This window comes from Lemur catta, chromosome 19 (assembly GCF_020740605.2).
Source record: "Lemur catta isolate mLemCat1 chromosome 19, mLemCat1.pri, whole genome shotgun sequence".
Lineage (NCBI taxonomy): Eukaryota > Metazoa > Chordata > Mammalia > Primates > Lemuridae > Lemur > Lemur catta.
Window position 1 is genome coordinate 32,189,167 of NC_059146.1, and position 25,659 is coordinate 32,214,825.

General features: G+C 47.6%; 1 long non-coding RNA gene across 1 annotated transcript; it reads left to right on the plus strand.

The window, feature by feature from the left end:
• The first annotated feature begins 3,737 nt into the window (after nucleotides 1-3,737).
• LOC123624478 lies at nucleotides 3,738-5,135 on the plus strand. Its single transcript, XR_006730135.1, has 3 exons — nucleotides 3,738-3,825; nucleotides 4,989-5,027; nucleotides 5,126-5,135. It is a non-coding gene; the product is annotated as an uncharacterized LOC123624478 (long non-coding RNA).
• The last annotated feature ends 20,524 nt before the right edge of the window (nucleotides 5,136-25,659 follow it).

Genomic DNA, 25,659 nt, shown 5'->3' on the forward strand with positions numbered 1-25,659 from the left:
CAAGGATGCCCAGTCATTAGCACGTCACCTCGTTTTCTTCATGGCACTGTCATTCTCAGAAGTTATCTCGTTTGCTTATTTATTTTTCATTAGATTGTGATCTGTCTCCCCCACCGGAACATAAACTCCTTAGGGCAGGTACTTTGTCCATCCTGAATTCCCAACACTGAGAGCCAAAGTGGTCACTCGACAGATATTTCCGCATTAGTGAATGGAAAAAGGGATCGGAATTCAGTGGGCCCAATCCAGGAAGTCTTCCTGGGAGAGGTGTAAGCAAAGGGCGCGCAGGGTGGGCGGCCAAGGAAGAACCAGACCCGCTGGTCTATGAGGCTGTTTTGTTGGGTGTGGTGATAACATTGGCAGAGGGAGGAAGGGACGGGATGCGGATGCCCTGAGCTCTGCCTCCTAATATGGCACACGCCAGCCCCCTTCCTCTCCAAGGATTCCAGGCTTTTCACCTAGGTGCTCACGTGGCCCTGAGGAACCAGGGTCTCTCCCTTCAAATCCCCCATTCCCTCCTGGAACCCAGCAGGCTGGCTCCCAGCGCCTAGGTGTGTCCTGTAATATAGTAATCAGGGGTGTGCCTCAGCTCCTACCCACACTCCACTCAAGTTCCGGCACATCTGGGGTGGGGGGGGCAGCCTGTGGGAAAACAGGGGTTTACTGGTATTCTCTAGCGGGAACTAGGAACTCACCCAGACCCGGGGATGGGACGCTGCAGAGTCAGACTCTGTGACACTGCCCGACTCCACTAACCCCATGTGATTCCTCCAAAGCGGAGCTGAATCCCGGGTGGGTTTTCCTGCCACCCATGATCTGAGCTGCTGGAACCCTCTCCCAGAGAGAGCCCCTCTACCCCTCCCTGCCCCCACGTGCCCAGCCCCCGAACCTCAGACACTCAGGGAACACAAACTCGCTGAGGCAGAGACTGGGGAGATGGGAGGAGCTTGGAGAGAGACACCGGATTCTAAAGCTAGCACTTACAGCAAAATCACGTAAAGATGAAATTACCCTGGAAATTTCTATCAGGAAGCTGCCAAATGGAAACAAATTGCAAGCCCAACACAGCCAGTTTTTTCTTCAGCTTAGGAACAGAATTTCTGTGGTAGAGCACATGACATAGTTGGAGCATCGTGTTTGGAGGCATTAGACAAAAGTACCTATCTTTAAAATCTAGAACTTTAAACACCAGAACAGAACTAGAACACTATTCTTTAAACACATACTTGGTGTGTCAAGATGTTCACACTATTAGAGGCATCTGGAAACTGAGGCAATTGCAGGCTCATTCTGGGGCACACATTCATTGAGTGCCAGCAGCCTCTTAGTTCTCCGTTTTCATTCCGCCCAAGAATGTGAAGTTCAGTTCACTGAAATCAGTGCACAAATGCTCAGAGCTGCCACGTACAGCTGTGCAGGCTGCGCACCACAAAAGGACACCCGGTAAAGGGCGCTAGGGGGCTTCAATGCACCCTGCCCGACTCTCTGGGCATAGGTCTAACTCACACAAGGTTACACAGGCTGGCCGCGCCCTTTGTAGGACACTACTCCGCAGTATGGCAACGGAGCAATCAGGCTCCGGATTTGGAAGCCCGGGGTTCTAATGCCGGCTCTGTCACACACTGGCCGTATGACCTGGGATAAGTTATTTAACATCTATATGCTGTGGTTCCCCTGCCTATAGAATGTGGATAATTACAGTACCTACTTCACAGAATCACTGTGACATTTCAACGACATCACGTATTCGGAGCACTTAGCACAAGGCCTGCCACATAGTAAGCCCTCAATAAATGGCTAACATTATTAGCACCATTAGGTGGAGAGGAAAACACAGGGAGGTCAATTTGTTGCCACAGAACAATCACAGACTAGATTCTAGAGCCAAACAGAAGATGGCATTTGGACCGCCCGCTGCTTTGGATTACCCGTGGCAAAACTGACTCGGGGTCCCTCCATCAGCACGTCTGATTGTAGCTGATCGCACAAAAAAGAGCCGATCAGCTCTTTTTTGTCTCATTCTTCCTTCCTTCCACTCCTGGAGTTGACCGCGTGCCGACAGAGTGGTGGTCAAGGAGCTTTTTCAGTCACTGTTCGCTAATTAGTAAGAATTCATTGCACACAAAAACTTGTGTCCTCCAGAAAACCTTTTGGGAGGAGCTCCACCCACCTGCGTCATTCTCGAACTCATTCTCTCCAGTAGCACCAACCGTACGTGACATCCACTGCCACATGGCCACCTGTGCCAGGCCAGTGTTCCTCAAGCACTGTCTCCTTGGGCGGCTCTGCAAAGGGGAATGGGGGGGGGCTTCCTGCGGCCAAGGAGGGGCAGGATGTCTGGGTCTGGGGCGCGGAGGCAGGGTGAGGACTGAGTTCTGGGTTCGAAAAGACTGTCCGTGTCATCTGGTTCTCCCGCCCTCAGCCTGCCGTGGCTTTGTGTTGCATCAGGCCCGGGTGAGCAGCCCACTCGCAGATAAGGACTTGCTTTGCCCTGACAGGGCCACTCGTGTCCGGCACCTCCCTGTTACACCTGGAACCGGTCAGACCACCTGAACTTCATTGTGGAGAAGGCTGCTTGATTAGGATGTTTTGTCACTTTGAGATGATCCAACTTCCAAGCTGGGGGTAGGGTGGGGTGAGCGCAACAAAACAGGTAGGCACCCCAAGTTCAGGACACCTGGATCCCATCTGCAGTTGGGTGTCCCTCAGACCTGCTTTTTGCTTTTCTGTGCTTCTCTCTTCCCTGTCTTCTTAGTTCAAGACAGTCACCTCTCCGAAGACCCAAGAGTAAAAGATGGGCAGGTGGATAAGGGGTGGGGGCCGTCCCCGAGGGAGGAAAGTGTATAACTTGGCAGAAGGCTGCTTGAATATCAGTTCCAACAATGCAACCTAATAAATGCTGACTTCACGTGTGTTCTGTGGAAGACACCGTGCTGGGGGACACAGAGCTGATCATGATAAAGTTCCTGACCTCAAGGAATTTAATATTCTCAAAGGGAAACAAGAGAAGAGCACAAATTGCTCCAGGTGCAATGCCAGAGAGATACAAACAAATTGATATTGCAGTTTCAAGAAGGGAAGGGAGTGTGTGTGTTGGGAGGGGATCGGGGATGGTGGGACAAGTCAGGGAAGCTTCACCAAGAGAGACTGGGTTCTCAGAACTGGAGGAGAAAATAGGACATTTTAGGAATAAGGAACAGCATGGCTGGAGGCTTGGAGGACGGAAAAAGAAGGGTCTATTTGGAAAGGAGTTCAGTTTGGCTAGAATGTGAGGTACGTATAAAGGTAGTAAAGGATGAAAAGTTAAAAAGGCAGGTTGAGTACAGGCCACGGAAGGCCTTCAATGGCAGTCTAAGGAGTTCAGACAGAATTTGGCAGAAAAAAAAAAAGCCTTAATTGTAAGAGAGGAATGAGGGATGTAGGGGAAGAGACAAAGACAAAAGGAGAGGTTGCCTGAGTCCCACTGCCAATCCCTCGGAGGGACAGGTCCAACCTGTCTCCGTCCCAGCCATTGGCATGAAGAGACCCATTGCAGCCTCACCTTCCAACTGCCTGGGGCAGGATGTGAATTGAGAAATCCCAGGTAGATGGGGAACAGGCCCTGCCTCCCCCTCCCAGAGCCCCGGGGGTGGGCGACAGATCTGGGGGTGAGTCAGTGGGGTGGGGACCCCATTTCTTCTTGGGAATATAAAGAGCAAGCAGGGAGGCTCCGCCTCAGAGCACCCTAAACCTGACACCATGAAGGTCCCAGTTCTTCCTGCTGTGGCTCTCCTCTCTCTTCTGGCTCTGCACTCTGCCCAGGGGGCTGCCCTGGGGGGTTCCGAGGTGAGCACAGCACCTGCGGGGTTTTCTTATACCTATTACCCACCCACCCCTCAATTTCTTTACCTGCTGTCCATTACTGGGCAAGTGGCTCTGATTTCTGGATGTTGGCAGGGGCTGTATGGGAAGCCGGGACTCTGAGGCAGGGAGCGGAGCATCCCTGGGGAGACGTCGAGGAACAGAGATGCTTATGTTTCTGGACGGGATGGAAGCATGGGGTGGTCAGTTTACTGAATCCCAGGAGACAGGGGCTGAGATGGGTCATCTGGGCTCAGCCCAATCTATGATCCAGAATCCTTATGACCCAGCCCCAGCTGGAGAGGAACACTGCTGTCCATTCTGGATTTAAAAGTCCAAGGCGGAGGTCACAGACTCATCTGCTGAGGGTCCAAGCTAGTGGTGTCGGGGAGCAGGGGGGCCCCAATCTAAAAGGGGGCAGTCTCCACTCCTCTCACTGCTGCAGAGGGGGAAATGTGCCCAGTGTTCCGTCTTAAAATTTTCAGGAGAAACTAGAAATCTGGATTTATTTATGAATTCTTACTAATTGAAAATGTTTAACTCAAATTCAAAAACAGGTAAGCCACACTGCTGTGAGATCCGGACATTTGGGTCTAGGCTGTGGGCTGGAGTTTGAGGCCTCTGTTGGGGGAGGAAGGAAGAAGGGAGCCGACAAGGTGGGATGCTCTGTGGCCTGGGGGCTTCGCCAAAGGGAGGAGGGAAAAGGAGACGCCAACGCTGGTGGCAGTAAAGGGACAAAGCAAACCAGGTCGCCTCAGCAGCATGGCTCCCCTCTGCCTGCCGACCTTCCCCACCCAGCAATGAGGTCCGAGCATGGGTGTCTCCGCAACACCCCGACTCAGCCGCAGAACAACGCCAGCTAGTTTCTCCTGGGAGGAGCCCTCTTTGCTCTGCCCTTTCCACCTGCTGCCCCCGTGGACGCAGGTCTGGGCTTTGAACTTCTGTCTTACACCTGCCTTTTTCCACACCTGCTCCTCACCTCGTGTGTCTGCCAAGCACGTGCTCGACTGGAACAGAGTGTGTTAACGCTCCGAGGCCCCGCGGTGGAGAACAGGCTGTATTCTCTCAGGGACTGGCAAGGAGGGGCGGGAGGGAGGGACCTGTCATCATGTGACCATTTGCTTCCTATTTGCCCTCTTACTTTCCAGGAAGAAAGCACCATCGGGAACTACGTGGCGGGGTCCGAGGTGAGCCATCTGTCCCCCCACGCACTCCAGCCATGAGTGCGTCCCCTGTCTCCTCGTGCCCCTTAGCAACTTTCTTAACAACGTGCTTTTTCACCTAGGCCTTTAACCCTCAGTTCTTGAACATTGACAAGTTGCGATCTGTAAGTACAATTCTGATGTCCACATTGTAGAGGAGATAAACGCCCTGGTAGAGCTTGCAGAGCTGCCACGGTCCCCTCAGCTTTTCTGGAGGGCCAAGGGGGGTGAGCTCCGTCCCCCCCACCCCCCACCTGTTTCTGGTCTCTCTCCACAGGCTTTTAAGACTGAGGAATTCCTGAACTGGCACGCGCTCTTTGAGGTGAGTGCTTGCGTGCCCCTACTCTCCGGGCCGTCTGTCCAGGGTGGTGGCAGCTCATTCTGGTTTTAAGCCTTTTGGCTCCTCCCTGAGTTCCAGGAGGGAGTAACTGCCCTGCCCTGCCTGGATGCTGCCCAGTGTGTTGTCAACCAAAGAAAGCTTCCCCGGAGCCTGGTGTGGCTACACCCCATTTTCCTCAGATAGCAGTGGAAGAGCAGGGCCGCAAAGACAGTTCCAGAAGAGGAAGAACTTAATCAGTGAAGATTTTATTTGAATTCCCTCACCCTCGATGAAGAAACTCATCCTCTGGGAAAAACCCCGAGGCCCACCCACACGTGGAAGGCTGCGTCAGTGACAGAGCTGGGACAGAGCTTGTATCTCATGACTCTGCTCTACCTTCCATGTGGCTTCATGCAAATGTCTGCAGTTGTCTGAGCCTCAGTTTCCTCATCTGTAATGTGCGGATGATGACGGCACCTACCTCAAAAGGTTGCTGTAGAGACCAAATGGAATCACGCCTATAGAGCAGTTAGGACAAGGCAGACACAGACAGAATAAGGCTTTGGGGAATATTAGCTCTTACTGTAATTATGGAACAATAACACCACAGTCACCAGGGGCGCTCATTTAGCAAGTGCTTCCTGATCCACGCTCCCCCGCCCTGCGACGTATCACTCTCTTTCTCTCTTTTTCTTTTTAGACTATCAAAAAGAAACTTCCTTTCCTCAACTGGGATGCTTTTCCTAAGGTAAGAGGCGTTAGGAGGGTACAGAGGGTGGGGTGAGGGAAGAAACAGAGGATCGGGAGGAGGGTAGGGACACTAAAAGGAAGATAAACCTTCTTCTCACGAAAGCAAAGGGAATCTCAGCTGCTAAAGTTAGAGGAGAATGGGCACTTACACTAGGGCAGAAATTCCTTTCCATCAGCACCCCATCCTATACCGGGCTTCCTTATGGGGACTCCAGCACCCAGGGGTCTCCAATCTAGCCATAACCTCTCTCCCTCCAGCTGAAAGGATTGAGGAGTGCGACTCCTGATGCCCAGTGACATGTCCTCCAAGAGCCAGCAGTGCCGACCCCACTGGAAGAGGGGGCTGACGTGGGATCTGACTCCCATCATACAATAATGCTTTCATGGTTCAATAACTCCAATAAAATGTTTTCCATCTGTATAGCTCCTGTATCTGCATCTCTGTCTTTATCCTGTTGGGCTCTAGAAAGGAACTGAGATGGAATGAGCTCCAAGGTTGGTAGGCAGAAATCTTGAACTCTGAGAGGAGAATACGTAGGAAGAAAGGAGGACACACCAAGGTGGCAAGAGATTTCCTTGTGTCCTAGCTCCTTGGTATTGGCTGGCATCCTTGAGGAGCATGAAGCTATGAGGTGCTTAGTAAGATGCCCGAGAAATCAAACGTGCTCCCTGACCTATTGGTATCCTGCCCACCCCTGCCTTCTGAAAACCTGATGCCTTTTGTGGTGGCAATTTTATATAACAGAGCTGTCCTGGAATTCCAGGTTCAGGATCCAGCTTAAATCATGTGAGCTCATATGAAATCCTAGTTTTGGAATTAGGGTAGGTTATAAATAAAGAAAAACAGTAGTGTGACCTCAGGCCTTTCTAAGCCTCTGTTTCTTCCTGTGAAATGAGTGTGGAAATAAATAAGAATGATAATAACTACCTTGTGTTGTTGTTATGAAGGTCAAATGAGATAAATATGCAAAGCCCCTTGCACAGGGCCAGGCATATAGTAGACACTATATTGCAACTTCCCCAGTTTCAACCAGAGAGCTGCCACAATGACCCAGATTCACTCACTCACCTACTCACTCATCCATGCATCCATCCACCCATTAACTGCAAAGATCTTGCAACATGGAATGGATTCAGTTTTGCTCCCAGCAGATTAGTCTGTATGACCTTCATGCACTTAAAATCATGAATTAGTTGGCATTACTTCTTGTTTCTCTTGAAAAATAGGAAAACCGGAGAACACTGGATCTGCGATTGGTTTAAAGCCAAGTAGCAGCTGCCCTCTTTACTCAGAACGTGACTTCCAGATAAATTTCCACGTGGCGAGTTTCACTTATTCCCGCTGCCTTTTGGCCTTTACAAGCAACTGGGTTTGCAAGCCATGGATTGCAGCTTAATTAAGGAAGTGGACTGAAAGGGAAATTAAACTTAGTTCCTCCTTTCAAGGAATTTACAGACTAGATGAATAAGACATGTAAATGCTCTTATAGTCTTGCTTCTAATTAACTAACAATATGCACAAAGGTGAGGAAACTCATAAATGAGATGACCTACAGAGAAGAAAATAATGGACACTGGTCAAATGCCACAGTCCATTAAAATGCTTAGCAAAGACTGAGCACCCACAAGTTGGATGTCAGGAAATGGAGTAGGGGAAGAAAAGGTACAGGTCCTTAAGGGACATTTATTGAGTGGGTAGGTTTTAGGGGAAGACTAAAGAGTCCTAAGAGGACTAAGAGTCAATGTACAAAAGGTAAGAGTATCTCTGAGAGAAAGCAGTGGTTCTCAAAGTGTGGTCCTGGGACTGGCAGCATCAGGATCACCTGGGAACTCAGAAGAAATGCAAATTCTTGGTCCCCACCCCAGAACTACTATATCAGAGGTGGGGCCCAGCCATCGTGTTTAAACAAGCACTCTAGGTGAGTCTGATGCACTAAAGCTTCAGAACCACTTCAAAAAGGAAAGTTAGAAAATGCTTAATCCAAACTCTATAAACTAATTTGTGTGACTATGGCCTAGAGAGCTACACCCAAGAAGACTTAAACAAGTGATCTCGCCATTGTTGGAGTTATAGTTTGGTTTTATACATTTTGGGGAGAAACGAATTACACACAAAGTCATAAATCAATACATGAAAGGTGAACATTGGTTTGGCCAAAAAGGCAGGGCATCTCAAAGCAGGGACTTACAGATTACAGGAGGGTTTAACAATTCTTTGACTTGTAATTGGTTAAAGAAATGAAGCTTTGTCTAAATGTTACCAAAAGTTCGGTACTTGTCCCAGAGGCCAAATTGGTGAGAACATAGAACAAGCACAAGTGGTTTGAAGAAAACGAAACAGATGTTTATTAATTTGCCAGCAAATGAGGAGGATGGCAGAGTAGCATCTCAAAAGACCACCACCTCGCCTTTAAACAGAAAAACAGGGCTTTTTAAAGGGGGGGGGGTTGGGGGTTGGGTTCGGGTCTATGTGACTGGTATCATGGCTATTGTTGTTCAACTATAATTGGTAGTTTCAGTGAACCTTATCTCTGTTGACTCCAATCTTGTGACAATTATGTTGAGCCATTTGTGGTGGAAGATATTAGAAAACAAACAGCAAAGAACATTTTTGTGCCCCTTTGATTACTGGCCTCAGGAGAGTATGGAGGTTTTAATTCTCAAAAAGGGTGGAGGGTTTTAAAGAGGCAACTGGTAAAACATTTCATTGCCTTTTTTCAGAGCTTTACCTCTGTTACATAAAGGCTTGAAATGTTTTAAGTTAAGATAAGGAAGTCTGGTAAACAAAGATAAGCCACTGAACACATACCCAGACTCAAGTGATCTGTTAAGTAAATTGATGACCTGCAGGTGTGGTTTAAGTTTTGTCTTGTATAGCCTTAAGCCTGTTAATGAGTTACAAAGGATATTTCCAAGAAGGGTGGAGGGTGTGACAAGGCATGTCCTTCCTTCCCATGGGTAGCAACTCAGCTTTAGGGTATTTTTGGGGTCCCCTTGGCCAAGAGGGGGTCTGTTCAGTCAGCTGAAGGGCTTAATATTTTATTTTAGTTCACAATACTTAGAGACCTATTATTTGCAACTGTACTAATTTGCTCCAGTGAAACAGACGAGGCTCAGAAAGGTAAAGTGAATTTCCCAAAGGACCCAGAGAAGAAGTAGCAGAGGCAGGTTTTAAAACCAGGTTCTGTCAGACTTCAAAGACCCAGAATTTTTAACTATTTTAATTTCCTGTGTCTATAAGACATAAAAAGTTCCCAGGTATTGAACACCTACAATGTGTAAGATACTGTCTTAAGTACTTTACAATCATGATCTCATTTAATTCTTGTGACTTTAAGAAGTAGGTACCATTATCCACTTCACAGAAAAGAAAACAAAACTCAGAAGGGCAAAGTATGGCTGGATTTAACTTCCTGTCACTGAAGTTTCTCATCAGATTCTTGAATGACGAAACCAAGATTAAAGTACAAAGTTGTGGATAAGCAACTGCCAGCAACCACCATGCCAGGGATACACTAGACAGAAACTCTTGCATATAAAATAGGGTATACCATACAATGGAATGAGAGTGTTACATATATCAGCGTGGCTGTGTTGGGGTGGAAATGGGGTGATCTCTTTCCTCCCCATCATAAACGGTCACTCCTATAACAAAAGATGGGTTAACAAGGGAAAAACCTAACAAATTTAATATGTGATCATGTGTGCATGGGAGTCATACAAAACAGGAAATCTCCAAGATGGCAGAAGTTTTTATACCATCCAGAGGTAACAGAAAGAATAGGGCCTTGAAGAATGGCAAGGCAGGTTATGGGAGAGAAACAGAAGGAAAGGCCTGGCTAGCGAAGGTGGTCTTGTTATGCAAATGAAACCTCACAGGCAGCAGCCTTCAGAAAGAATAGATGGTAGTGTATGGTAAAAGTTTCTCTGTCAGACCTTCCAAAGGTGTCAGACAATTAGTCTTTTTCCTTTCAGTTCATCTTTCTTGGGTCTAGACAAGGGTGGGAAGGGGCTCAGCGAAAGCTTGGCTGTCTATTTTGCTAACGTACATTTTCTCTACAGATGCAAATCTCCTCCATGAAAGGCAGCTTTTCAGGCCTATTCCTGTCTGCAGTTACTCTGAATAACCACCACAAAGTATGCCAAAGAGGCATATTTTTGGGTGAGATATTTTGGTTTCCTTTAGTGCAGTCTGAAAAACATAATGTTAAGTTAAAAAAAACAAGTTGCAAAATGATACCTACAGTGTGAAACCTTTTATGTAAAGCTTGCCTGGTTTACTTGATTACAAACCCCCACAAAGATGGCGCTCTAGAAGCAGCCCAAGAACTCTGACAAGGTGAACTGTCCTCAGATGCTCCTGACAGGTGAATACAGCACACTGCCCTGGATGACTGTCCTGCCATTGAGACCTCCCACTGCATTTTCTGACACCCAACAGACAAACCTACAACAACATTCCTGGGTGCTCCTCCCCTACACCAATGACAACCCAAACAAACAAAAAGCCCCCTGCCTTCTCCCACTAATAGACTCCTCACTTTGCTCACGTGAACCCGAGTCTCCCTCCCAGGCTGGTCTCCTGGGCTAATGCTCCTCAGTGCCCACTAAACAATTGAGCTTTCACATCGACCCTCCTACCAACCCCCCAATACCCATCGGATACATCGTCACTTCCTAGGATCCCTGAAAACCCCTTTTATGTTAAATCAGACCATGCCATCTCGGGACCTTCCCATATTTCCCATTACTTTCAGATAAAACCCCATAGACTTTACCATGCGCCTCATCTCCTACCGCCCCCTACCCTCATGAACACTTTTCTCAGGCCCCTCTCCTCCTCTGGGCTCCTCAAACAGGCTAAGCTTGCTCCCTTTGCCTATGGGATGCATGACTCATCCCCTCCTTCCCTTGCTCCCTTGCTTCATTCAGGTCTCTGTGGTGATGACACCTCCCCAGCAAGGCCTTGCCAGTCTGATTGCCCAACCTAAGGTATCACCTGCCCTTCTGATCTTCTAACCTTGCTTTATATTTTGTTATAGCCAGAAACCCTTTCTCACTATAACAAACCTCACTCGTCATACACAGCGCCCTCATCACTCATTCCCAACATAGCAGCAAGGATCCTGGATGTCCCTCCAGCACTGGTGCCCTAATGAGAATAGCCCTCAGGACCTCCAATTGCCACAGACCCCCTGTGCAGCTTATTCCCAGGGTAGCCCTCTTTACTAATTCCTAACAGCACATCTGGGGCCTCTCCCCTGTAGAGGTAGGAGCTAGGAAGACTCAAAATTTGCACTCTTTAAGTTATCTCCAAATGAGATTGTTCAGGGAGTCACAGAGGTAGGCTAACTGGATGGAGACCGAATTCACTCATTCACTGTACAACTTAAACTTTGTGTCCCATCACCAGACCAGCTCCTTATTGCTTACAAATCAAATCGTCTGCACAGCCATATAGCTCTGGGCATATTTTTGTATAATTCATTTCATGTAAACATTTACAACGTGGCACAATTTTTGTAACAAATTTTTCTTTGGCGTCTATTCATTTTCTCAGTATATGTCAATGAAACCTCCCAAGGCCTCGCCTGACCTCGGAGAAGGCTTGTTCAGCCCCCTCCCCACAGAGACCCTACTTGGAAATAACCCTTCCTCCCCTTGAGGCCCAAACTCCTACTAGTGAAGTCAATTTCCAGTTCCAACTTAATGATAACTCCTCCTCCAGCCCCCCTGGCTCGACAGCCTGAGACCCAGGTCCGTCCTCCTGCTCAGGAGCCCCGCCTGAGCCCCAAGATGGCGCTTCCCGCCTTGCCCCATGCACTTCCGGTGGCCGCCGGCCTGCGCATGCGCCCTTCTGGCCGTCCTGCCGGTCTTTACTCAGTTGCTTCCTGTTAAGGCCGTCCCAGGGCAGCTCGGCCTCTGCGGGTTTTCCGTTTGTCACACCTGTTTTGGTTGAGCCCCTTGCGCACCGACCCCTTCTCTCTATGCAGTCCCTGAAAGGCGCAGGCACAGGGAGACACTGGGCGGCACCGAGGCTCCTGCGAATCCCCAAACTTTGAGGCAGCCGCTGAGCTCCAGAGAACCCAGAGAAGGTGTAGCGGAGTGCGGGCGCCTACACACACGCACACGCACGCACACGCACGCACACGCACGCACGCACACACACACGCACGCACACACACGTGCGCGCACACACACACGCACACGCACGCACACACACACTCTTCAAAATAGCTCTTTATTAATCAATTACATGTTGCGCTGATAATTCTTTGAACATGTTGGGTTGAATAAAATATGTTATGAATTTCATCTGTTTCTTTTGACTTCTTGCATGTGACTATCAGACAATGAAAAATTTTAAAAATAGCTTACATTATATTTCGTTGAACAGCACTGGAGTTGATAGAAGGACACTTTGCAAACCTCTTAACCCAGTCACTGGCACGTAATAAATGTCTGATAAATTCTCTAAACGTGTTTTTACTGATTGCTGCCCTGTGAAAAGCTTTCTTCCCTATGGAGCTCAGCTATAATTGGGGAGACACACAATAGATAAGTGGACACAAGAAGGAAGGCACTTGCAGATCATGATAAATAAATGCTGTAAAGGAAATAAAACAGGGGCACTGGAAGAGCAGTAATTGGCAATGCGTTTTTAATTAAGGTATCAGAGAAGGCCTCTCTGAGCTGATAGGCTTTGAGCTGAGACTGACAGAAGGAGCTGGCTCTGGACGGCCTGGGCAGGCGTTCCAAGACATGGGAGCAGCCCCTGCAAAAGCCTTGAGGCAGGGCTGGACGCAGTGGCTCTTTCCTGTAATCCTAGCACTTTGGGAAGCCAAGGCAGGAGGATTGCTTGATCTCAGGACTTAGAGACCAGCCTGAGGAAGAGTGAGACCCCGTCTTTTTCTAAAAATAGAAAAAATTAGCTGGGCATGGTGGTGTGCATCTATAGTCCCAGATGGTTGGGAGGCTGAGGTAAGAGGATCACTTGAGCCCAGGAGTTTGAGGTTGCAGTGAGCTGTGATGATGCCACTACACTCTAGCCAGGATGGTGACTACGGAGTGAGACTCTGTCTCAAAAAAGAAAAAAAAAAAGGCTTGAGGCAGGAATGAAGTTTCTATGATTGAGGAAGGGAAAAGAGCACCATTGCTCAGGAAAAGGGTAGTAGGAAATGAGCCTATAGAGGTGAAGGTGCGGTGGATGGCAGGTCACAGGGGCAGTGTAGGCCATGGTCACTGGTATGTGAAGTGTGAGAGGAAACTCTTGCAGGTGTCTGCACTCAGTTCTCAGTAGAATCAAGCCCTAAGACTCTAAGGCATCCATTGCATGTAATGAATTAGGTTATCTCCTATTGTGTTAGGGAATGGTATTAGCTAGCAGCATGCTTGGGAAAATTGAGAAAACAGTCACTCAAACCATTCTCTGCATGGCTTAATTCTCTCCCAAGACCCTGAGAAAGGCTGTGGGAAAGGATATTTAGCAAGAGATTTGAAAGAGATCACTCTACAGTGTAGAGAGTGGGTGGGATGGGGGCAAGAGGCAGGGATAGAGGAAGGGAGCTCAGTGAGAAGTCATAGTGGTCCAGATCAGAGATGACAGTGGCTTCCACTGGGGCTCCAGTAGCCAGGTAGTGAGAAGTGGCTGTGTATTTTGGAAGCTAGAACCAACTGGAACCAATGGATTAGACATGGGGAGGAAAAACAAAGAGGAAGAAGTAGAGGATGACTACTGAGTTTTTGGTCTGAGCAACTGGGTGGATGGTGATTTTGATGTAAGTCCCAATTCTGATGTGTGACTCTGGGCAAATAAGTGACTTCTCTCTTCTGAGCCTCGGTTTCCTTATCTGATGAGATTGGGCACATTCAGGGTGGTATGGCCATAGACAGTTTCCTTATCTGTAAAATGGGACTTGCCATGGAAATTTGATGAGGTTATACATGAAAAGCACAGGTCTGACGCATGGTAAGCACTTAAACTACTATCATTATCATCATAGTCATGTCTGCCCCACTAACATACCGACGCACGTAAAAGCGTGGGCTCAGAAACCCGTCAGACCTGAGCTGAGTTCCTGAATTGTTAGGTGACATTGGGGAGGTCAGCTTACATAGCTGAGCCTCAGATTCCTCCTCTGTGAAGGGAGTAAATGACACTACCTTTGCTCCAGACACAGTTGTGAGGATTCACTGACATCTTGGATGTGAAGTGCTTACTTAGCACTAGGTGTAGTGCACAGTAATTGCTCAGTTAACAGGGCCTAAATGCTAGAGTACTCCAAGTTTTCTTCTGTGTGTGTGTGTTTGGTGAATCAGAATCAACTTAAAAGAAGTCTTTGTATTATGAAATAATGTATGCTCATTGGAAAGATGTAAACTGCAGAATTATATAAAGTAGAAAATGAAAGGTGACCCACCCCCTACTTCCTAAGTAATCACTGTTGACTGTCACGCAGGCTTTAGAATACACATGTGTGCACGTACATGTTGATGCTCTGCTGTGAGACAGAGGGCAAGTTATTTAACAATCACTGTAAGTCTCAATTGCCCTTTTTATAAAAGAAAAAGTCATGGCAATACCTACGCTTTTGTAATAAGTCACTGAATGGTGCCTGCAGAGGGATTAGCTCTGTGCTCACATATATGAAGTTCTACAAAGCACTCAGCTGCTATTATTACATGTACAGTTATGCGGTACAAACGATGTTTCGGTCAACAACAGACCACATATACCATGGTGGTCTCTTAAGATTATAGTGGAGCTGAAAAATTCCTATTTTCCAGTCACTGTCTGACTTATTAAAAGGATCTGTTCTATAAAATTTGGATTCAGTCAAAAGGTCACACTCAAGGATCCAGAAGGCCACATGTGGCCCAAGGCCGCAGGCTCCCCACCCTGGGTGCAGAGCCTTACCTTTTCCGTGTTTAGACATGTTTACATACACAAATACTTAATATTGCACTACAGTTGCTACAGTATTCAGTATAGTAACAATCTGTACAAGTTTGTAGCCTAGGAACAGCAGACCATACCACGTAGCCTAGGCGTGTTGTAGACTATCCCATCTAGATTTGTGTACGTACACTCCATGATGCTCGTTCGACAAAATTGCCTAATGACACATTTCTCAGAATGTATCCCCATTGTTAAGTGACACATGACTGTAGTTAAAGATTATAGATATTACTATTTTCTTTATTCTCTTCTGCAACTGCTTTTGTAACTTAAAAAGATGTCTTTGACCTCTTTCCATACCAAGACTTATCTTGACTTTGTGCAGGGTTAAAAGACCCCTTGCCAACTCCTCATCCCTAAGTTTCTGCTTCTGAGCCACTTTCCGTGTAAACAATAGAGGCCACAGCCTGTGTGGAGCCTGGACCTCCCAGGCTTTGGAGGCAGGTAATAGCCTTATTTGCCCAGGAGGTGGCAGGCAGAATCCAAGGTAGGATGCAAGTAGTACAAGAAAAGTGTGGAGTCCTTTACAACCTTTCATCTCTGTGACCCATGCCCTTGGGACCTGGTGTGAATTCTGAGGTCACTTTTTTTCTTTTTTTTTGCAACAGAGTCTCACTCTGTTGCCCAGGTTAGAGTGCTGTGGCATCACCCTAGCTCATAGCAACCTCTAGCCTCCCAAGTAGCTGGGACTACAGGCACGCACCACCATGCCTGGCTAACTTTTTCAATTTTTTAGTAGAGATGGGGTCTCTCTATTGCTCAGGCTTGTCTCGAACTCCTGACCTCAAGCAATCCTCCTGGCTCAGCCTCCCAGAGTGCTAGGATTACAGTTGTGAGGCACCACGCCAGGCTGAGATTACATCTTTTTTCTTTCAAGGGGGCCGTGTACCCTACTTTGACCTTTCATTGGGGGCCTAGAGCAGAATTCAGGCTCTCCGGACACCAAGCCAACCAGATCCCAAGAGCCTAATGTCTGTTTTACAGAACTTGCTCTCTAGAATATTTTTAAACTGGCTTTATGATTATATTATAGGGTTTTTTTCTCATTTTTTTTAAATAGAAGTCTTCTGGTTGTTTTCATCCTGCCGCTCTCCTCAGCATATGCATACCGCTCTTTAGTTCTGAGACTTATTCTCTCTCCTTCCAGGACCTCAGCCCTCTCCCCTCCTCTCCCAACACAAGCCTCTATGGCCTACGGATCAAAGAGTTTCACTTTTCTCCTTTTTCTGCTCTGGTCATGCTACACAACTCAGATGTCCTCTTTGCTCAGAGGCCCTTGGATTAGTTAGCCTTGTCTGTACCTGTTTCCCTCTTTATCCATGAGCTGGTCCTGGATTTTTGAAGGACCATTTCCTTGAGCGGTGACAAGCTTTAAGTGTCATCTGCAGAGCAAGTGATGGGAGGGCCAAAGGACAGGGGGTGTGGGATGAAAGGTGAGGAACAGGGGTGGTGATGTCTTTGGCACAGCATAGCTCTTGGCAGAGATACTATATTAGGGCCAGTAATAATCTTTTTTCTATCTGGCCCGTGGGCTGTTGTCAAGATCAAATGAGATAAGATTTCTGAAACCACTTTGTAAACAGGTAAAGCACTTTATAACCTCAGGGATCACTAATTAGCAAATTCACCCGTCCCTTCCAAGCAGTGGCAGGAAAGACACTGCCTGGAAAGTCAGGAGAGAGATCTGGGTCTGCCACCAACCCACTGACAGTGAGTAGCAGGTTTCCTTCTCCAGCCAATGGATTCACTTGTTTGACACAGACTCGTGTCAGGCATGGTTCTGAATAGTGGGGACACATAGGTGAAAAAAACAGATAAATTATCCTAGAACCTTCATTCAAGAGGGCAAGACAAACAATAAACAGGCAAACAAACAATAATGATAAAGAGGAAATACTTGGGCTAATAATGGTGGATTAAATACACGAATCTCCTTTTGCTGCCTCCTGAAATCACACTATAATGATAGTAAAGAGATCTTTTACAAAGGAGTACCCATCAGCACCGGGACGATAGAAGAGGATGCAGTACCACCAGCATTTTGCAAGCTGGAAAGCAGCTGAATGAGTGGTGGCTGGTAACTGATTTAGCAGACCTGTGAAACTTGCATCCTAAGTCAATAGTGGGAAAAGCCAAGGTTGAACCAAGTTTCTGTGGCTGAATACACATAAAGTTTATGAACTGGTGGCAACAGGTGTCCCTGGAGATGAGGGCAGAGGGCAAGCTACGATAACATAAGGAAGAGAGGCTAAAAGTTTATTTAGAAAGAATCCCCAGATCTCTTCCTCAATTCTCTGACGCTGGGCAACTGCCTTTCATCCACGAAAAGATTGGAGTTTTATTCCCTGGAGAGGAGAACACGGCAGGTTTTTAGGATATGGGACACCAGACACCCCCGGAGAAGGAGCAACATTGTGTAGATAGGAGATTGAGGGAATATTGGATGTTGGGACTCCCAAACTTCCTTTCTATTTGGCTCCTAAATTGCTGGCAGTCCCACTTTCACCCTCTGGGCAGGAGATTAGAGGAGTATTTTCTGGGAGATTTGATCAGCCAAAGAAGAAAAACCCTAAGTACCGACATTGGAGGTTCCCCAACTAAATGGTCTGATTGAATCACCCTGCAGTGAAGTCTGATTCGTGTGCTTACAGCTTCCATGCACTGTGTTGCACTGTGGGAGGCAGCCTCTAAGATGGCCCCAGTGACCCACCTCCTGGTGTCTACACCCTTGTGAAATCCTCCCTCCCTTTGAGAATAGATTGGGCTAAAATGATGGAAGGTCACTTTTAAGATTAGGCTTAGAAAAAGGCTCTATCTTCTGTCTTGCCCTCTCCTTCTCTCCCGCTGGCTCTGTGGAAGTCGGCTGTCCCCAGGCTGTGAACTGCCTGGTGGAGACATCCCCACTCGAGGGAGGCCTCCGGCCCCCGGCCAGCGAGGAATAGAGGCCTCGGTCCAGTAGCCCTCAAGGAACTGAATGCTGCCAGTACCCACATTTCCATTAAAAGTATTTTCAAACATAATCAAAAGTGGAGGGAACGGTACAATAGAACCTCATTCATTCAATGCCCAGATTCAAAAGTTATCGAGATTTTGCCACATTTGCTTCTTCCATTCCCTTCCTTTTTCTTTTCTGTGTTTAGAGCAAGCCCTAGACAGCATGTCGTATCATCTTTACATGTATCCTCTCCCTTCTCCTCAGTATGAGCAGATGACCAACCATTTCCAAGCATGTGGTGACAGCTTCTAACGTAAAGGACAGAGACTGATACCAAAAAGGGCTACTGGGAGCGGCGAGGTGAAAATTCCTCAAAGAGATCAGAGTGGACGTCACAACCACGAAACAAGAGCAATATGCCACAGAAGGAATACAAAAGAGTGCTCAGAAGTTAAAAATCATAGCAAAGAGTGAAACATTAAACAGAAGAGCTGGAAAATAAACTTGAGGAAATCTCACAGACAGTAAAGCAAAATGACAGAGGGTTGGAAAATGGGAGAGAAAGGAAAGTTAGAGGGACGATAACCCCCAAATAATAAGGAGATCCAGAAAGAGAGAAAATGAAGGCAAGGAAATCATTACAAAGTGTCCCAAAAGAATCTCCCCAAACCAAAGGATATTGTTTTCTGGATTGAAAGAGTCCTTCAAGCGCCTAGCGCAACGGAGGACATTTTGGAATACTTATGAGAAAGGTAAGGATCCTACAGGATTCCAGAGAGAAAAAGACAGTCCTTGTACAAAGGAGAGGACTTGGAATGTCTTGGGAATTTTCAACAAGATTAGAGGCTAGAAGGCAACATGGCAATGCCTTTAAGGTTCTGAAGAGAAAGGATCACCAATCTAGAATTCTGTACATCACCCAATATCAATTAAGCACGAGGGTCAGGGTAAAGACATTTTCTGATGTGCAGAGCTTCAAAACATTTACTTTCTAAAGAAGCTACGTGAGGATGAAAACCAAGGAAGACAAAGACAAGGGCAGGGGGCAATGAGGCTGTCCACTGCAGAGCTGCCAGGTACGAGCTGTGCACCTGGCAAATGCCACCGCCGGTCCAGACGGGAGCGGGTCAGGAAGTTCTGAGGGAGATTTCTTCAGGACGATGAAATCTGTATCCTTACCCAAACCTCTGGAGGTCTTGAGAGGAGACCAGAAAATTGGCATTGAGTGTGGGCTTGAATTAGTGCTAAGTATGTGGAAAACTAAGCAAATGAAAAAATAAGGCAATGATCAACTCCAGGGGATGGGGGAGGAAAGTTGTGCAGGATAGAAAAGGTAATTGTAGTTTACTGCGGAATTCCACGGTGAATGACATTTACGCGGTCACAGTAACGTAAACACTGAACATGGCTCCAACATAGTTATGGATGCAGGAACACCAGGAAGGGTGCACGCGTGCTGTGTGTACCAAGGAAGGAAAGAGAGTTAAATCTCCGTCTGCTTAGGGAAGTTAACAGAAAAGACCTGCTATTGGAATGTAGTAAAATAAGCAAGTTCCCTCAAGGCATGAAGGGATAAATATTTTGTTGAAAACAGGTGGAAGCAGCTGCCTCCAGGAAGGGGTACGTGACCTCGGTAAAGGGAGAGGGTGAATGAAGGATGCTATTTTTCACAGCAAACCATCTGACTCATGAAACTATGTGCACGGATAACTTATAAAAATAACAAGCAGAACAAAAGTAGATGATATCAGCTGGTGACAAATGTGGTGAAGTCAGTAACTCAGGAAAATGTGGGTGAGCATATGAGAGCGAGGTGACTTTGGAGTGGGTAGAGGGGAAAGTCCTTAGAGCAAATGAAGTTTGAGTCACAGGCTTCCCGAAAGATGAGGAATCAGCTGCGTGAGAATCCGGGGAAAGCGGGCTCCAGGAAAAGGGAATGGCAAGTGCAAAGGATCTCAGGCCAGAAGGAGCTTAGCAAGTGAGAGGTGAGCTTGGTTGGGCAGAGGGACAGATGCCAGGTCCTGCAGGGCCTTGCTGGCCTTGGGGAAGGCTTGCGATTTTATTCTGAGGGCCATGAGAAATGTTTGGAGGTCTTTAAGCAGAAGAATGGAATTGCATTTTTAAAACATTTCCATGATAAATGTGTGTATAGCATTTCCAGGTTGCCAGACACTGTTCTAAGTTCTTTGTAGGTACAATATTAAACTCATTTAATCCTTGTAATAACATGATGATGGAGGTACTGTTAGACCTTTTTTTTTTTTTTTTTTTGGCAAGAAAACAAGCACAGCAAAGTCAAGTCACACGGTGCTAAGCCAGAATTCAAACCCTGTCCTCCCTGCTGCCTCCCTGGAGATGCTTTGGCTGATCCAATGGAGGATCAGGACTAGGCACAGTGGTTCTTACCCCTCGCCATAGTTCACGAGCACCCACAGGGCTTTAGAGAAATAAAACGCACAGATGTTCTGGCATTTTTAGAAACTCCTCGGGTGACTGTGAAGTTCAGCCAGGGTTGAGACTCAGATTCAGGCTAGGGGTTTTCCAGCATCCTCTGAGCTCTGGGATTCTGTCCTCACACCTTCATTGCTATTGCACGCCAGTGGACCCTGGGGCAGTGTGGGACAGCTCTGGGTTACTCCCTGGCCTCCCTTCCCTTTCTTGGAGCCCAGACAGCCTGCCTCTCCCCGGCCAGAACTCCTCCTGGAACCCCGGTTTCTCACTGGTCTCCACTCTACTCTCAGCACCAGACGTCTCGTCCCATCTCAGAACCTCGGCGGTCAGTCTCCACCCCCCTCCCTGACTTTTGATACTGAACAACTGCACACCGCATGAGTCACATTTCCTGCCCTCCTTTCTCCTCCTCAGTGAGCTGACAGATTGAGAGGGAGAGAGACAGAGCATGTGCATCTTGTTTGGAGAGGAAGCTGGGAGTCCTGGACCAGGCGCCAGAAGACCGTCTTACTGAGGACTTGTGTGTGTCACGTCATGTATCTGAGCCTCCGCTGTTCTTGTTAAGTACAGAGAAGATGACTGTTGTGCTTCTTATAAGCCTTTCAGAGCCCCTCTTCCAGCTGTCACCGAGCCCCAGCTAGTGGCCTTTCTTTTCCTGACACAAACTTAGCTTGTTCAGACCTTGTGTTGGCCTTGAACCCTTTGCTTGGGACATTCTTCCTCCAGTTGTTAGCACGCACAGTTCCTTCTTGTCCTTCCAGTTACAGCTCACATGCCACCTTAGCATGGCCTTCCCAAGCCACCTACTCCCCTCCTCAAAGTCATTCTCTGCGCTTGATGCTTGATCCGTTTTTACTGTCTTCAAAGCACTTAGCACCACCCCACCTCCCCCCCCCTGGAATGGGAGCGCTGAGAGCAGACGTCTGGTCCTTCTCGTTCCCGGCTGTGTCTTTCGCACCTGGAACAGGGCCTGACAGAGAGTCAGGGAGTCCCCAGTAAGTGTGGCTGAATGGATGTCTATACCTGGGGAAACTCAAACGGCGTAATGTTTGCTACGGCACTTTAGAAACTCGATGGCTACACACGTGGATGGGCTTTTTATTTAAAACATCTAGATTTGGGAGCAGTATATTTACATTCCTAACTGTTTCCTTGAGGCTGGTCGTTGCTCAGGCTGACAGATGTCAGGGAGCGATGTCTGGGGAGAGGGAGCTTGAGATTATCAGAGAGGCGTGGATGGACCCTCCTTGGGTAAGCTGCCAGGGGACAGCTGACCGTGGTCTGCATTTGCAGAGTCGGCTCCCACGCCCACCGCTTGACCTTACATCTCCAGCCTTACGAGACCGCTGAACCTTGGCCAAGTGGGTTACCGGACTACTGCTTCTGAGAGCTCAGAGATCTTTGGCCCAATTTCCTGGATGGATGTGCAATTTGTAGATGAGAAATGTCCTCATTTCCTGTGACTAGAGAAATATAATGAAAAGAAAAAAAAAATGGGGCAAAAGTATTTATCCACAGGAGGTAGAGCAAGGTGAAAAGAAGAACTAGCAGAGACCTGGCGCTGAGAGGCAGGGAAGTTTGGGGGAGCGGGGTTGGAACCCGGGTGGCGTGTTTTCCTCCAGACGCTCTGCAGACCCGTCCGCCCCAGCCCTCTCTGACCACAGCGATCACCACAAAACCGCACTGCACGTGAGCGCTGGCCATGTGGGCCGATGAGAAGTTTTGAGGAAGGGGGACAATAGCATCTTCTCCAGAAAGGGGAAGTGAACTAGTCAGTGCAGGTTCCCCTTTCCTGCTTATCAGGCCCTCGGGTCAGGCCAAGCGAGCTCCCTCCACCCATTTCCTGGTAGCGGCTCTGGCTGCCAACTGTTACTCATTAACTAGGCACTAATATTTCTGTTTACCCATCTGTCATCCTGCTTCGGGGCGGGGGATTCAGAGGAGCCCTGCAATCATGCAGCCACCCGGATGCTCTCAGACCAGGCCCAGCCAGCCACATTTAACTAGTGTTTAGTGTGTCCGAAGCCCTGTGTAAGAGCCTTGTGCTGTATGTAGCCGGGGAAAGATAAAGTTTTCTCAAGGAGCACGTGGTCTGTCTGCCACTTGAGCATATGCGCTGTGAGATGCATCCAGGGATGTGCTCGAGCCGGCTTAGGAGGGTGGATTATTAATATCTCTTGCCAATCCCACGTTCAGTGTCTTCACAGAGGTAGAAAGTAACGCTGGTGGGAGTGTGTATGGCACAGAAATTGGCAAGTGTTGCAAATTAGAGCCTTTCTAACCTCCGCTCCCAGCCCCTCCCCTGCGACCAAGAGCTAGTTGTTAAACATTTTCCAATACACCATTGGAGACATCTGTTTACCAAGTAGATGCATGATAACTTGTGAGGCCTCCTCCTGGCTATTTTGTTCTTGAAAATCCAATTCCAGTGGAAGAGGAGACAGCCTCCCCCACAGGGAGCCGCTAGCCCTGCATGTTTGCATAGTGCTCTATGGTTTGTTAACTCTTTCATGCACAGTATCTCCTTGATCCTAACAACCATCTCCCTTCCGTGGGAGGCACAGCCACCAGGGCGATCTTCTTAAAATGGAAATCAGATCCTTTTCCTCTCTTGCTACAAATGCTCAAATGGCTTCCAGAAGCTCCTAGAATACATTCAGACCCCTTTCTGTGGCCTAAAGGACTTTGCATGGTCTGGTCCCTGCTCACCTCCTTGACCTCATCTTCTGTCACTCTCTCCCCAGTTCACAGTATTCCAGCCCAATTGGTTCTCAGTGTGGTCCCTGAGCCAGCAGCAGGGCATTGCCAGGAACCCGTTAGAAATGCACAGCAGGCCTGCTGTCATGGTGTGTCTATTTCACTGGATGATGGAGTGCCTAGATATTTGGCTAAATCTTATTTCTAAGTGTGTGTGTGAGGGTGTTTCTGGATGAGATTAGCGTCTGAACGAGTAGACTGAAGCAGACTGCCCTCCCCTTGCGCGTGAGCCTCGTCTGATTCACCGAGGGCCCTCATCGAACAAGGCGGAGGACGAGGGCGTTTGCTCTCTTTGCCTGGCAGCTTGACTCTCGCTCTGGGTGAAGAAATGGGCTGATATACCAAGAGACCTGATGAAGGTCAAACACTTTAAGTAAGTAAGCAGCTAACACTTCACCCTGAAAGTCTCAGACCAGGTCCAGTGATTTTCTTATAAACCCATTACGGCAAAATGACTTCATTTTATACTTTCCTGGTTAGCAAGAGCAGCCACATCCCTGAAGAAGCTGAGAAGCTCAGCATTGGAAGGGCTTTGGCAGTTCACTGGTTCAGCCCTTAACAGAAGTATGAGTTTCCTCTGGATGGGTGTTTGCTATCTTCTGCTTGAATATTATTGGAAAATGGGAGAAACTGTCTTGCTGAGATAGTGAGTTCTGTTTAAACAGTTCAAATTACTTGAAATGTATCTGCCTTCTTCGTCTGCAGTCTTTCCTCTTCCCTGTGGAGCTACAGAAATGCATCTTCCATAAAATGGACCTTATCTTGTCACAGCGACAGACCCAGCATTCTCTTACTTCCTTCCCTTTTAAAAAATTTTTATTTCTTTTTATTATTAAAAATGTTATGGATCCACAATGATTGTATATGTTTATGGGGTGCATGTGATACTGTGCTCATGGGCCGGTGAGAAAAGCAGGCACTTTGAAGTCAGGAAGACCTGGATTCAAACCCCTCCCACTGTTCAACCTTGGAAAGTCACCTCAACTCTCTCAGGTCCTTTCTCTGGCGTAGTGCCTGGCATTTCATATGCTCTGTGATTGTCATTATTACTACTATTATATATTTTTTTTAAGGCTAATCAGGTGAAGCAATGGGAGTGGAGAAGGAATACAGGTATTATATAGTTTTATACGTCCAAAACATTTTTGGTTAAATTTTCTGGGCTTGATTCCCTGAGTTAGTGGCCTTTTTCAAAATGTGTTGTCTCAGCACTGAACGTGCTACTGACTGGGTGTAAGTGGAATGGGGTTATTATCATCTTGTCTACACTCTTTCTTTTCATGTCACCCAAATCAAATGAGCTTTTTTGGAAGCTGGAATACATCACAGACTCATTAGTATGTCTACAGTCAGCTGAAAATCCCAGAGTTTTTCTCACATATGACTACCAAACCATTCTATAGTTGACTACCTGGTACATTATTTCCATCATTTTAATGTTTACTTATTATATTTCCAAGGGTACATCTGTGTTACACATGGTTTGATATCTTAGAGCTAAATGACATTCTATAATTTTTCAGCAATTTTACACACGCAGTCTCATTTTAACCCTCAGAATAAGCCTGGGAGAGACACGTTATGGTCACTGTGATGGTTCAGAAATGGAGGCTGGAGGCTGTGACTTGCTTCCGGTCCTCTAGCTACTAAGCCAAACCAACATGGAAGACGGGAGGCTTATGACATCCATCCAGCCTTCTCTTGAAGAAGGGAAACAGAAATGAGCTTTCATTTGGGTGGGAATAAGGACAGGCTTTCTGGAGAAAGTGAGTGTTGAGTGGGGTTTGGTAAGAGGGGAGGAAGGAAGTCATCAGAAGACGGGGGAGCACGGGGTTGAGCTGGGGGGACATGTGAGCAGGAAGGGTCTCCCCGAAGAAGGATTTCCTGGACAGATTGGGGTCCCGACCCAAGACCTGGATTCCCCGCGCTCAGGGGCTCTGTGTGTAGGTTTGCGGTGGCCGTCTGTATTATTTTCTCGTGTCCCCATGTGATTCCAACATACAGCCTGGGTTGCAGACTACTGGGCGAGGGGCCGGCAGTCAGTTAACGAGAGAGAGAATGTTCTAGCTGTCCTTATTGTGGCGGAATGCATTAGGCAGGTGAAATGGGGAAGGTAGAGAGGCACAAAGCTGGTAAAGGAATGGTGTGACATGAATTCCTACGAGGAAAAATTCTGACAATAGGGAAATTGCAGGTTTCTGAGTAGGAGGGTAACATGTTTCAAGACCCCGTGGAAGGCCCCATGAGTCAGGACTCAGCCGGCACCCGCTTTCTGAGGCCGCCCTCTCTATTCATGGACCTAAATGGGATTCCATCAGTGCGCTGGTGCTTCCCGCATACATCTGCGAATCAGAACGTTTCTGCGGATTCAAATGGTCGCCTTCCCCTTCCCCACAGCTCTCTCTCCTGTGCTTGCAGAAGTGTCCCAAAGATTGCGGACACTCAC